Genomic DNA, 14,471 nt, shown 5'->3' on the forward strand with positions numbered 1-14,471 from the left:
GCATCGGGATTAAACTGTATTGATTGTATCATAACTAATTCTATACTCAATGAAATTATTTAAGACCAATGTCAAATGAATCTTAAGAAGTATGTCTAAAACTTTGTAGAGGATACTTAAGCTTGAATTTATATGAAATTGCATGCATCTGATATGTTTTGTGATACTATAAACAAGTACTAATATTGGACTGATTAAGACTTTATTGAGCAGTTAGTAAAGAAAAATTCATAACTTAAACTGGAGTGATAATATTTGTATGAATTATACCTTATTGAAAAGATAAGATATAAATACACATTTTCTATGTAGAAACTTAAGTCAAATTATAACTTTAAAGTGCTTGAAAAGTTGATGCAAAATATGACAGAATGCAGACTTCTTGAATTATAATGCATAAAAATTGACATGCTTGCTTAATCGGTAAGAGTTATGCACGTGCTTGCTTATCGTACTTGATTTTTGCACGTGCTTGCTTGATAATAAAACTTATTTGTACATGATGATTTGAGTAAAATTTGTCATTCTTTACTTGTTAATGGTATGAAATGCAAGAAAGGAATTGACATGACGCAATATTGGTGTAATACCCGGCTAGATCCCGACATCGAAATTCCTACCTTCCAGCTGAATCTCCGTTGGAATTCGGAATTCTCGGATGTCAGAACCTTCTAGAAAGGTAAAATAAAGGTTTTCTAAAATGTTTTTACATGTTTTTATGGTTTTAATGAAGAAAGAAATTGAGTTTTGAAAGAAAAGACCAAGGAGGGAAAAGCCAGGTTCGGCCGCCGAACCTCATGTTCGGCCACCGAACATTGGGCTCTTGCAGAAGCACCTTTGGCCCCCGAAGGTGGTCTGGCCAGCCACCTATAAAAGGTCCTATGTCCGAAAATGGGCGAGTTTTCTCTCTCTATTTTCGGGCATAGGTGAGATTTTGCCCTTCTATGGTTGATTTTGTATTTTTCTTCAATCCCTTCAAGTTTTTGATGAGTTTTACATTGTTTTGAAGATTTTTAAGCTAAGATCAAATTTTTGAAGCTTGGAGACCCCCGGAACTCGATTTCTCCCAATCTCTAAGTTTGGATCACATCTCCTCTCGATCTTCAAGAGGTAAGTGTAGATCCACGCCTTTTATGATGTTTTAAGTAAGTTTTAAGAAGGAGTTAAGAGTTTTGATGCATGTTTAGGCTAGTTGTAAAATGTTAGGATTTATGTTAGTTTAATGAGAAATGTGATGCTGTAATACCCGGCTAGATTCCAGCATCGGAATCCCTACCTTCCGGTGGAATCTCCATTGGAATCTGGAATTCTGAAGATCCAGAGTCTTCTAGAAGGGTAAAATGTGTTTTCTAAAATGTTTTCACATGATTTTATGGTTTTAATGCAAAGGAAATGGAGCTTTGAGAAGAAAAAGACCAAGGAGTGCATTGCCAGGTTCGGCCGCCGAACCTCAAGTTCGGCCGCCGAATAGGGAATCGTTTAGGGGGCAAGTTAGGCTTCCGAACATAGCTTTCTTTTGGCCGCCGAACCCCATGTTCGGCCGCCGAAAGTGGTGAAGTTTTGGAAGCAGGTTTGGCCGCCGAAAATGGTTGACCAGGCCACCTATAAAAGGCCCTCAGACCGAAAATGGGCGAGTTTTCTCCCTATTCTCGAGCTCAGGTGTGTTCATGCCCTCCTTTGGTTGATTTCATGTCTTTCCTTCAATCTCTCAAGGTTTTTTTATAAGTTTTATGGCTGTTTTGAAGAGTTTTAAAGCTTAGATCAAGGTTTGAGAGCTTGGAGACTTTTGGAGCTTGGGTTCTCCATATCTCTAGCTTTGGGTCTCACCAACCCTCGATCTCCAAGAGGTAAGTGTAGATCCTTGCCACCTTTTATGTTTTAATGAGGTTTTAAGTAAGTTTAAAGAAGTTTTAATGCTTAAGTATGGGTAGATATGCATGTTAGGGTTTATGTGGGTTTTATGCCCAATGTATGTTTATGTGATGTTATGTTGAGAGGTTTAAGCTAGTTTGTGCCCTATAGTGTGTATGCATGTTTGGGAGAGAGCATGTGAGGTTTTGGGTGTTTGGAAGGTTTGGGAGACTTGTTTGTGCATGAGGCTAAGTTCGGGATGAACTCAGGTTCGGCCGCCGAAGGTGGTTTCGACCGTCGAACCTGCCTGTGGTGGCTTGTTTTGGCTGCCGAATCCTGCCCCCGAAAGTTGGACTTTCGGCTCTGGAAGGGACTTTCGGCTGCCGAAGGTGCCGCCGAACATGCATGAGTTTCGTCTCTGGAAGAGACTTTCGGCCGCCGAAGGTGCCGCCGAAAGTAGCTGAGTTTCGGCTCTGGAGGGACTTTCGGCCGCCAAACCTGCCGCCGAAAGTGCCCTATCCAGCCTTCCTTTGCATGATTTCTATGGTTGCTCTAGGATGTTTTAAAGGGTTTTTGGGGATTTGTTTATGAGTTGTTTAGAGTGTGTTTGGCACCTCATTCGAGTCCACCTTTGTAGGATCGGACCCGAGGGACCGAGGAGGCCAGCAGTGTTAGCTATTGCAGAGTCAGTGTAGCGTCTGCCAGAGGTGAGTGGAACTAAACTAATCTTTTATTTTAAAGAAAATCAAATTCCTAAAGCATGTTCATGCATCATGATTATATGTAATAGGTTGATTGCACTAGTGTCACGAATATGATGCATTGCATTATTTACTGTTGATGTGGATGGACCAAGGCGACTTCAATAGCCCATAGATCTGTCATGATTGAAAGTCCTGTGTGAGCTCCTTTAGGGGGGCCGGGCACTATGTTGGGTAAGTCCTGTGTGAGCCCTTTTAGGGTCGAGCACCATGCTATGTGATTGAAAGTCCTGTGTGAGCTCCTTTGGGGGCCGGGCACCGACAGAGGGAGTTTTGAGGTCATGTCCAATCCGTGATGTGAATTGTTTGTGCTGTGACGCATTTCATGACAGCATGTAATAAATGAACTGTTTTTATTGTTTCTACTCACTGGGCTTTTTAGCTCATCCCTCTCCCCTAATCCCAGTTTTGCAGGTCAGAGGTAGTCCAGGAAGACGTCAAGGGTAAAGGTTTCGGCTAGGTAATAGAGTAGTGGACATGATGTAGATTAAAGGAATGTTATGTGATGTAATAGATTGTAAGATAATATGTTTATGGATTAGTTTTGTGCTTGGCCCTAAGGCTTGGTTAGTCTCTTTTAATACATGATGTATGTTATGTTTTGGTATTGAGTTGTGTGTGAACCAGACTTGTGGCATGTGATGTTTACCACGCTAGAGTATTTGACGAGGACTCTAGTGGAGGTTTTGTGTTTTATGATTTGGATGCATGCACAGGTTAGGTTTTTGGTTCATTAGATGTGACCCGTGCTTGATGTATGATATGTTTACCCAGCTAGAGCATTTGATGAGGGCTCTAGCAGGGGGTTCTTTATGTTTCCAGTTATGTAGCATGCAGGTCAAGCTCGGTATATACATCAGATGTTTAAGTTTTTATGTTAATGTTTTGATCATGTATGGGATTTGACCAGGTGATAGGATGTATGTTAGGCTTGCTACGGGTCCCGGCGGCCTTAAGCCGATCTGGATCCTAGCGCCGGTAGCGGTCCGGTTTCCGGGTCGTTATAGATGCTATGTGATGTTTGTTGGGGTATAGGCTAGTTTTATGCCCCTATATGCTTGAATAAGTGTTTATGCATGTTTTAGAATAGTTGAATGCATGTTGAGAGGTTTTGGGTGGCTGGATATGAGAGGCAGAATCGGGTTCTGCCACTTTGGAGAACCCAGGTTTGGCCGCCGAAGCAATGTTCGGCCGCCGAAGCAATGTTCGACCGTCGAACCTGCCTGTGGAGGCAGCTTTGGGCCGCCTAAACTCGCCCCCGAAAGTTTGGACTTTCGGCTCTGGAGGGGAGTTTCGGCTGCCGAACCTACCTCCGAAGGTTGGTGACTTTCGGATCTGGAGGGAGTTTCGGCCGCCGAACCTGCCTTCGAAAGTGCCTGACTTTCGGATCTGAAGGGACCTTCGGCCGTCGAACCTGCCGCCAAAAGTCCCCTGCCCAGCCTTCCTTTGCTTGTTTTGCATGCATGTTTTATGATGTTTTAGGGGGTTTTTGGAGAGTTGTTTAGAGTCATGTTAGAGTTTGTTTGGTCCCTCATTTGAGTCCACCTGTGTAGGATCGGACCCGAGGAACCGAGGAGGCCAGCAGTGTTAGCTGTTTCAGAGTCAGCCAGAGGTGAGTAGAACTAAACTATGTTTTAAAGTAAATGAAATTTTTAGCATGTTCATGCATCACGAATGCCATGATATGTACTAGGATGTTTTGCATTAGAATTCACGAATATTATGTATTGCATAATATGTTGTTGATGTGGATGGATATTGGATGACCCACTAGCCTTCGATATGATATGTTATGGTACGGTATGGAAGTCCAGTGAGGCCCATTCTACGCCCCTGGCACGATGTGAGAGAAAGACCAGTGAGGCCCATTCTACGCTCATGGCATATTGAATATGTTATGTTATGTCATGTTTAAGAGAAAGTTCAGTGAGGCCCATTCTATGCCCCTAGCACAATTGGATATGTAGAGGGTTAGTGGTGACAAATCTATCCTTGTTGTGAATTATTTGTGTTGTGATGCACTTCATGAAAGCATATGTTTATTAAATTATTTTTATTGTTCTACTCATTGGGCTTTAGTAGCTCACCCCTTTCCCCTAACCCCCCAGGTTTGCAGGTTCAGGATAGACGGGGAAGTCGTCAAGGTTGCAGGTTGTGTTAAGTGTATTAGATTAGTAGTGGACATAAAATGACATGTAATGTAATGTAAGGTATTGAACAGTGATGTAATGAGGATTAGTATTGTGCTTGGCCCTAATGTATGATTAATCCTTTTTTTGTACATTATCTCTATGAAATGTTTTTAATGATGTTATTTGATGAACCAAGCTTGATATATGAAATGTGGACCCAACTAGAGTATTTAATGAGAGCTCTAGTATAGGGTTTTATGTTTATAGTTATGGTGCATGCACAGGTCAAGCTTGGTGTATGAAAAGTTTAAAATTTTTATGCAAAAGTATGATCATGTATGGGATTTTATCATATGTACAGGATGTATGTTAGGCTTGCTATGAGTTCCGGTGACCTTAAGTCGATCTGAATCCTAGCGCCAGTAGCGGTCCGATTCCCGGATCGTTACAATTGGAATGCTAAGTCGACAATGTTTTGCACTATTTCTCATGAGTTTCTCATTTTGTTAACCTTGGCATATGTTATATGTATTATGGAAATGATTTGAAACAGCTTCAAATGACATGTATTTATGTCAAACCAATTGATATATTGAATTAGTGATACTTGGCCCTGGTAAACTTAATAGAAGTCGAGGTTAGCTTAAGGGTATGGCATGCCATATAAACATACAAAGTTCACAATACTACTACCGATATATGATCTATATTTGATGTTACATATCAGATACCTCATAAAACATGGCCACGGAGCCCTATTATCACAGTTTTTTCCTTTGAGCCTACCGTTTGGCACCCTGTGCCTACCGTTATAACTCCTTATCTACCTAGTCAACCCTACTATATGTTTATAAGGGCTGAGAATCTAATTAAGATTGATACTCGATTTTGTGAAATTATTAATGAATGTTAACATGTCTGCATCTATTCCATATACTAAGCTATGGTGATTTGCTACAAATATGAAATGTGCAAAAGTGGCAAAAGGAGATGTTTTTATTGAATGTGAAGGAAATTCTTGTCATGCATAAGGATACATATGGCACTCATATCTTATACCAAAAAGTTTGACAAGTATGTTTTGTATCATGTTAATTACACTTTATATGCTTGTAATTGTTTACTTAATTATCCATATACATGAATACGCTTGCTTTATTTTATTATTTGTTTGCAATCACCTATTGAGCATTAGCTCAGCGTGTTGATTTTTACCTCACGCAGGTTGTAGATAAAGTAGACACAGTGGAGGTCATCGGAGATCTACATCAGACTTTAAAATCATTATCGTAGCTAGTTGTTTGAGTCTCTACATCATAATATAGTTATATTTTGTTATGTACATATTAAATAGAGTGGGTTATGAAGGTTATATAAATCAAAATAATATAATCATGTATGGATAAAGAAAAAGAGCTAAGTGTTTGCATGCAATGATATCCATGGAAAAATAAAGGATGATGTTGTTATGAAATGTATGCTAAATTAAAGAACAGTAAGATATCAAATGACAATTGATAGTATAATTATAAATGTACTTTTCATATGTACTACAAGTTAAAATGCTGATAAAACAGAGGAAATTCAGTCAAAATTTTGATTTAAAATCTCACATTTACTTTAATCACTATATGAAATTTACTTGAACTGCCTAATAACTTGGTAATTACACATAAATAAAATTATTTAGTTTTGAAATATCTAAAAATATATAGTTTGTGATAATTATTGCTCTGTTTACACCTTGACAGGGTAAGGGGTGTTAGAGGAACCTTATGGATTAAGTCCAAGAACTCTATGACAAGATGGAATAGCTCCAAAGATCTATAATAAACTCCTCTCGATGGCACCCAACGCAAAGGACAGCAAGAACACCAATAATGAAGGATTATAGAAACAAGACAAACGCCACAATTGAATTGATAAATTTACCTTGATTTTGATGCAATTGGAAGAATGCAATCTCACACTCTCGCAATAACAAAGGAATGCAAATATAGCATGAATAATTTTAAATTTTGACAAAAAGTTCTTTTCTTCACGCAAAGGACCGCTAGAGTTTATATAGAGAAAATTAAACCTAACCCTAAAAACCTAAGAATAAACTAAACCCTAAAGTACCAAACAAGGCTGGCCAAATTAAAAGCCCATAGTAAATGAAGCAGCACACTAAGACCTAAAAACTAGGTCCAAGCAACTAAACTAGAAATAATAAAGCAAATAAGATAGTATAAGCTTAACTCAAACAAATGGACTTACAAAATAAATCATTAAGACTCAAATAACATGTATTACACATCCTCTAAGGCTGCCTATGAGTTGTGCTCATCCCTTGCACATGCTCCTTAAGTTGTACATGCATTGTAAATATTTCTTCAAATCCATCCACTTAGTTTGATGGGCTTGTACATCTTCTAATTAGGGCCAATGGACTTAAATCTTCATAAAAGTCTTCTTTGATCTTCACTTTAGACTTCCCTTTATGTAGCTTCAACCCATGGGCTTGATTATGCTCCTTCAGCCCATAATTGCAAGTGTTGCACTAAATCTATCAAATTGAAGCACGTCCCAAGTGTATTTGATCCATATGAATATGATTTTGAACTCTTTTTAGACCCATTTGAATGATATAAGATTACTTTACATCATTGTTGTAAATTTGCCCTATTGGATCCGCATCATTCGCTTCTTCTTTAGAAAAGATTCATTATCAAATCTTACTCATGTTCATGTCAGGAACGAAAGTTTTAGGAACCAATGCATCTTCAAAAGCAAATAAGATAGTATAAGCTTAACCCCAAAAATAGGCCTGCAAAATATATCATTAAGAGCCAAATAATATGTATGACACGTCTCCTAAGGCTACCCATGAGTTATGCACATGCCTTACACATGCTCCTTTAGTTGCACATGTATGGCACATGTTTCTTCAAATCTGCTCACTTATTTTGATAGACTTGTACATATTCTAATTAGGCCCAATGGACTTAAATCTTCACAAAAGCCTTCCTTGATCTTCACTTTAGACTTCTTTTTGTATAGCTTTGGCCCATAGACTTGATTGTACTCCTTAAGTCTATAATTGCAAGTGTTGTGCCCAAATTTGTCCCATATGAATCGAAGCACACTCCAAGTATATTTGGATCATATGAATATAATTTTGAACTCCTTTTAGATCCATTTAAATGATATAAGGTTGCTCTACACCAATGTTGCCAGGCTGCCCTATTGGATCCGTATCACTTTTGATACATGTTCTAACACTTAAACACATGTTAATATTATAAAATTAAATATTAAAATAAAAACATAAACAAATAACTAAGACCATAGAAACATCAAAATTGGACCTACTGAAAATTCTCACCTGATTATTAACAATTCTGGTACCATAAATCAAAATTCAAAGAAAAATAGTAAATATGATCATAGAATTATGAAATTTAAGGAAATGTTATATATAGAATTCATGGTAGGAAAAAGAAAGACACCTAAATGATTTGTATATTTTGAGATATTGCCATCACAGCAATATTGTTCTATTACATGTCAAATTCTGCACACTAATATTTTTTGCTATATGGCACTAACATAATGGTAGTAACATAAAACATTCAAAACCTAAAAGTTGTAGTAAACTTCACAAAATTAATTTTAGATTAAAGAATCACCTAATTTGGTGATCAACAGACCAAGCTATAAGTCATTAAACTTTCAGATACTACACTGTAATTAATTAAATTTTCAGATTTGCCTTTACAATTTAAAAATTCATAATTAATTCAATATAAATTAAAAAAATATAAATAATATATAAAAATTTAAGAAAATTTTCTGAAAAATATAAAAATAATATTTAAAGAGTCATAATCTCATCCCAACATAATAGAAAGTCCGTACAAATTCGATTACTCACACAATCATGCATAGAATTTCTATTACCTTTAAATTTCATACTAAAATTAATTAATTTGAAAAGTTTCCAACAGACTCAAATCAATTCAAAAATATTTAGAAAAAATATCTTATGCTATAGACTATTTTATTTCAGTATATTACTTTGAGAAAAATAAAATAAAATAAGAAAAGAAAAAGAAATTAAAAAGGGTGATCGATAGCTTGGAGGAGAAGAGGAGAGGCTTCTTGAATTTCCTTATAGCAAAATAGAGAGAGATTGGAGAACTTAAGGGAGAGAAATGGCTTCCAAAGCTAACTGGGTGAATTAAAATTCTAGTTAGGGTTTTCTGAGAGGAAATAAGCTTAAATAGGAAGTCTTCCTCCAAGGAGGGCCGACCATATTAAATAAAACCGGCTTTGGTTTTTATTTATTTTTTGGTTTCACCACTCTCCAATGAAACTACCTTTAAATCTCCCTAAGAGCATAAATTTACAAAATTGCTACTCTTGAGCCCAAAAGTGCTCGAGTTTGGAAGAGGCTCATTCGACCTCCATTTTTCCTTCAGCTATAATTTGTTAGTTCAAAAGCCCAATTGGTCTTTTAGTTCTTTTGAAAAATTTCTAGGACTGAGGAAAAAGTCCAAAATATCCCCTATCTCTTTTTTCTTATTTTTAATTTACTTTATTATTTTTATTTAATTTTAATATTTTATATTATTTTTTCATGGTATAAAACACTCCTCTACTGCTCCAAAAATTCATTTTAAGTATGTTGGAACCTTAACGGGATTCTCAACATCGAGCTCTTATTGCTTCAAATGTCACTATAAGGAAGACTGTATTTTCCGGCAATTTTCTTCAATCATAGGAGCAATTTTAACTACCCCTACATAAGTGTAGGGCGGTTCAACAATGTATTTCAAAACTGCCTCTATAAATAGTGTCTCTATATCCTAGCGGTGAGTATGGCAACTGCCTGGATAGGTATCAGCACACTGTAAGGGCGGTCATAACTGCTCCCATATTATTTGATACCCGTCAAAACTATCTTCCCGCCAATTTTTGGGACATTTTTTAGAGGCAATTTGGGCTGCCTTAAAATATTTTTCACAGTAAATCAAAGAGCATAGGCAAAATATACGATCGATTATAACCGCCCCTATATTATTTGATACTCGCCAAAATTATTTTTCTACCAGTTTTTGAGGCATTTTTTAGAGGTGATTTGAGCTGTCTTAAAATATTTTTCGTGGCAAATCAAATAGTGTAGGCAATATATAGGGGCGGTTTTAATCACCCCTAATTAAATTCATGCCAGAACTTTTCTAGTGCTAAAATTAGTTATTAACTTCCCTGCATTATTTGGTGCCAAAATTAGTTAATAACTGTTTTTTTTATGTGTATATGCAATTTTAACGGATTATAAAATTTAATAGTGATTTAATTTTTTTTTAAATATTTTTATAGGCACAAAAACTAATTTTAATAAGTATAAAAGAACCTATAATTACACAATAAAGTGCAATAAAAAAAACTTGCATTTAATTTCTATGTATTCTTTTTTTTTTTTCAAAATAAATATCAAGAAACTAATTCAAAAAAATTATAAAATATTGCAAAGGAAATGTCATCCATGAGGTAATACATAAAAAATCCTAATACTTATGTAGTATTTACTTCTAATAACGATAGAACTGTCAAGTTCATGGCTTAAATAAGAAGAATTATTATTTGTAGAATGATGATCATCTTAATTGGTTAACCTATTAGAGACACAATAAAGTTTGAAACATTATTATAGAAACTAATGGGTACTTAAATATCCAATCAAAATCAATAAAAGAGCTTTTATTAAATCAATTAAATAGTCTATATATCATTGTCACTAATGATTCCAACAATATATAATTTATAATTGAAATAAATATAAAAAAAATAAAAATTAACTACAAACTATTGTCTCACACACTCACAGTCCCACCCTCCAGCTGTTATGCTTTAATAATTAATTGATGAATAGATTCACATACACTATTTTATGCTTTAATAATTAATATAATTACACAATTTAAAAAATAAATATGAAAAGAAATTAACATATAAATTTAATGTGATTCACCAATTTGGGTATATACACGGCGGTTAGGGTTTTCTTATTTCTCTATGAATTTTTCAAACAAACACTTAAAGAATATTACATATTTATATGCTTAGGAAAAATACAAAAAGACAAAATAATTCTAAAAAAAATTCATCTTAGAAGCATGCTGTACAGTCCATAATATATTATTAGACTCTATATTTTAACATTTTATCCTCATTTGTTCACTTATCACGGAGAAAAAAAAGACGATTAAAATACAATTCTATTATATAGCACTTCCTAAAGCATCATCTAATCATCCACCACATTACATAAATTGATAATATTAAACTGACTGAACTTGCAAACTCAATCCTTTTATATTTGTAAATATATTATATTCTATTGTAATAAAGTATGTAATATGATTTAGTATATTAAAAGAAATTGCAAAGAGTTACCCGAAAGAGATTGCAAGTTTTTGTTTGTAGTTGTCCAGGATATTTTTCATATATGAACCTACACAATATTCTCAAAACTTCTTTTAATTGAGCATGGTCATTATCCACCATTTCCGGTTTGCCTTTCAACTCCTCCTTTTGCTTGATTTCCGCTTGTGTTAGCCTCACATCTTGATCCTACATTATTTGATGTCACATCAAAATAATTTAAAGGAGTTGGCCCAAGTCCCATGCCTCGCACTCAACCACTATGCTCTAGACTCATAATTTAACCACTATGCTCTAGACTCATAATTTCTTGAAAAACTTGTTCATGCAGTTGCTCCAAATTAGTCCCAAAACTTTTGCTTCGCTCAACTATAAGGGCACCAAGCTTTTTCCTATAAAAAAAATATTTAATGAAACCTAAAGTAATATTTGAACATAAGCTTCATAATTAAGGATAAAGAGAGAGAGATTAAGAACAAATACCATAAGCTCCCTAATACTATCATCTACATGTGCATCCTTTTTTTTTATGTGTTGCTTCAAAGAATTCAAGTCTATCTAGTGCTTTCCCATTTGCTTTTTCCTATATTTATATTCATGTTTATTAGTAAATAAAATATAAGTTAAAGCTCCAAAAAAATGCATATAATAGTTGAAGGCATACCATTTCCTTTCTTAATCTTGCAAAACTTTTTCTACCAGAAGTATGTGCATTCTTCCGATTTTTAGCATTTGCAGCGTTGATATAATTCATTTTCTATTAAAAAAAAAAGCAAAACGACAATCAAATTAAAAAATGTTACGACTATAATTAAACACATTACTTTTATAAAATAAATAAAACTTTATTTTTCTCTGCGAACTACTCATTCACTAAAGCAATCCTTTGAGGAGGCAATACATCTTTAGATATTTGTTCCTTAGTCCTCGAAGGATTATAATATTTTGCCTTCAATTCACTTTTATAATCTCTCCATTTCTTATTTATGGATTTTAAAATCTATTTTTCTATCTCAGGTGGATAAGCAAATTTTTTCTACATAATATACAAAATTATTACCTTATATACGAGACATTTAAAGCTATAAAGTAAGACATCTAATGTATAAAATTACATTAAAAAATAAATATGGTACCTCAAGAAGATTCAATATTTGTATCTTGAATGGCTTAAAGTCTTTATCCCATCTAGTGATATTTAGAGGTGCATAAGTACAATTAGTAGCTCTTGTTCCAAGAAAGGATCCAAGTGTAGCACCTTCTTTTGAACACGGCACTCCAAATTTATTCACTTCTATATATATCCTTTCCATGTTCCAAATTGCAGCCATGGTAGATAGGAGTGAGCAGTATTCAGTTCAAATCGAAAAAATCAATCGAATCGAATTAATTTAAAAGTTCGGCTCGATTTTTAATTTTAAAATTTTCGGTTATTTCGGTTTAGTTTGGTTTTGATCAAAAAACTAAAAAAAAAATGAACCGAACCGATTAGTGATAATAGTATATTATTTTTGATAATATAGAGAGATTAGATCATATTAAAGTTAAAATATTTTAATTAAATTTTAAAATATTAAAAATAAAGTGTAAAAAATAAAAAAAATATTAAAAATTCAAACCGAACAGAATCAAACCGAATCAGACCAGTTCAGTTCGATTCGATTTCTAACCATAATCGATTCGGTTTGATTTTTATAAATACTAAAATTTCAATTTTCAGTTTATTCAGTTTGGTTCGATTCAAAATCGAACCGACCGAATGCTCACTCCTAATAGTAGTTCTTCCATGTTTTCGAAATTGTCTTCCACGTACATCTAAAAAAAAATGTTATACTTCAACACAATGTATAATAGATAAATCATTATGCTAATTTATTTTAAAATTTAAAGGCAAACAATATTAAACACAATATTACCAATCATTTCAGTGATATCTTGCTCAATTAATTGATGAGTTCAATTTTCATATTATGAAGAACTCCTTGTTTGGTGTAATTCTTCTTGTGGAACTTCTCATGTAGATTGAGAATCACCGGTCATAATCCTCAATCCTTGTAAGGTTCTAGATCTCTGAGTCATATTTTTAGCTCTATAATATAATACACATTAGTACAAAATAAAAAAAAAAAACAAAAGTAATAAGTTAACTATAATTATTTTTAAAAAAACCTTAGCCAATGAAATAAATAAATTAAATTTTAAAGTGAATTATTATAACTTAAAATAACAATGATAAAGAGTCAAATAACATGTTGTATAACATATTTAAATAGTTAAAGAAAAACATAAATAATATCATCCTCACAAACATCTAACCTCATCTAATTAGGATGATCATTTACAATAGAAATGTCACTACTAATTGGCATTTTAAAATTTTCATATGTCAATACCTCATTGACCATATTAAATAAGTCTAAAGGTTTAACTTTTACAAATGCATGCCAATTAGTATTTTTAGGATCCTGTACATAAAAAAACTTGCTCCACTTGAAAAGAGAATACATATGGATCATCATCTACTTTCTCACCAATGTGTATTAAATGAGAAAAGTTCACTAGTGTATATCCGTACTCATCTTGCCTCGCACCTATATTATGATGGATATCAAACCAATCACATTTGAATAATACAACTTTAAAAATATCATAGTAATTTAATTCGATGATATCTTTTATTCTTCTATAATAGTTAACTCCTTCCACTTCTGAAATGTTCACCACTTTACTATTTTGGGTCAATCTTTGTTCTTCGCTAGCTAAGGTGTGGAATTGAATTCCATTAATAATGAATCCGGTAAATCTCTTAGCCTCCTTAGGACCAATTCTAAGACTCTTAATATCATTAGATATACTTATTCCATCCATTGTCGTTACCTACAATAATATAAATTGTCATTCCACTAAATAATAGGCATAAAATTCTAAGGTGGTGAAAATTTATAAATTTACCCTATTACGAAACCAATCATGAAATTTTTTATTGATCAACTTGTTGACATCATTATCATCCAGACGAGCATGTGGATGACGTTTTCTTCTCTCAATTTGAATGAATTCCCTACAATACATGATATAACTATTGTTAAACATAAAGTATATAGATAACTATCATTAACTATAACTAAGTGGAATTATACTCACTGGCAAAAATACTCAATCTCATCATAATGGCGTAGCACATATCGATGTGCTTGTATTAATGATTTTTCATCTAAGACAATATCTTCAGTTTTGCCAATAGGATATCCATTGGTTGAAAATAAGTATCTAATACTTGGATTTGAAGGTGGTTCAG

The sequence above is a fragment of the Manihot esculenta genome, chromosome 14, assembly GCF_001659605.2.
Source record: "Manihot esculenta cultivar AM560-2 chromosome 14, M.esculenta_v8, whole genome shotgun sequence".
In the NCBI taxonomy this organism is placed as follows: Eukaryota; Viridiplantae; Streptophyta; class Magnoliopsida; order Malpighiales; family Euphorbiaceae; genus Manihot; species Manihot esculenta.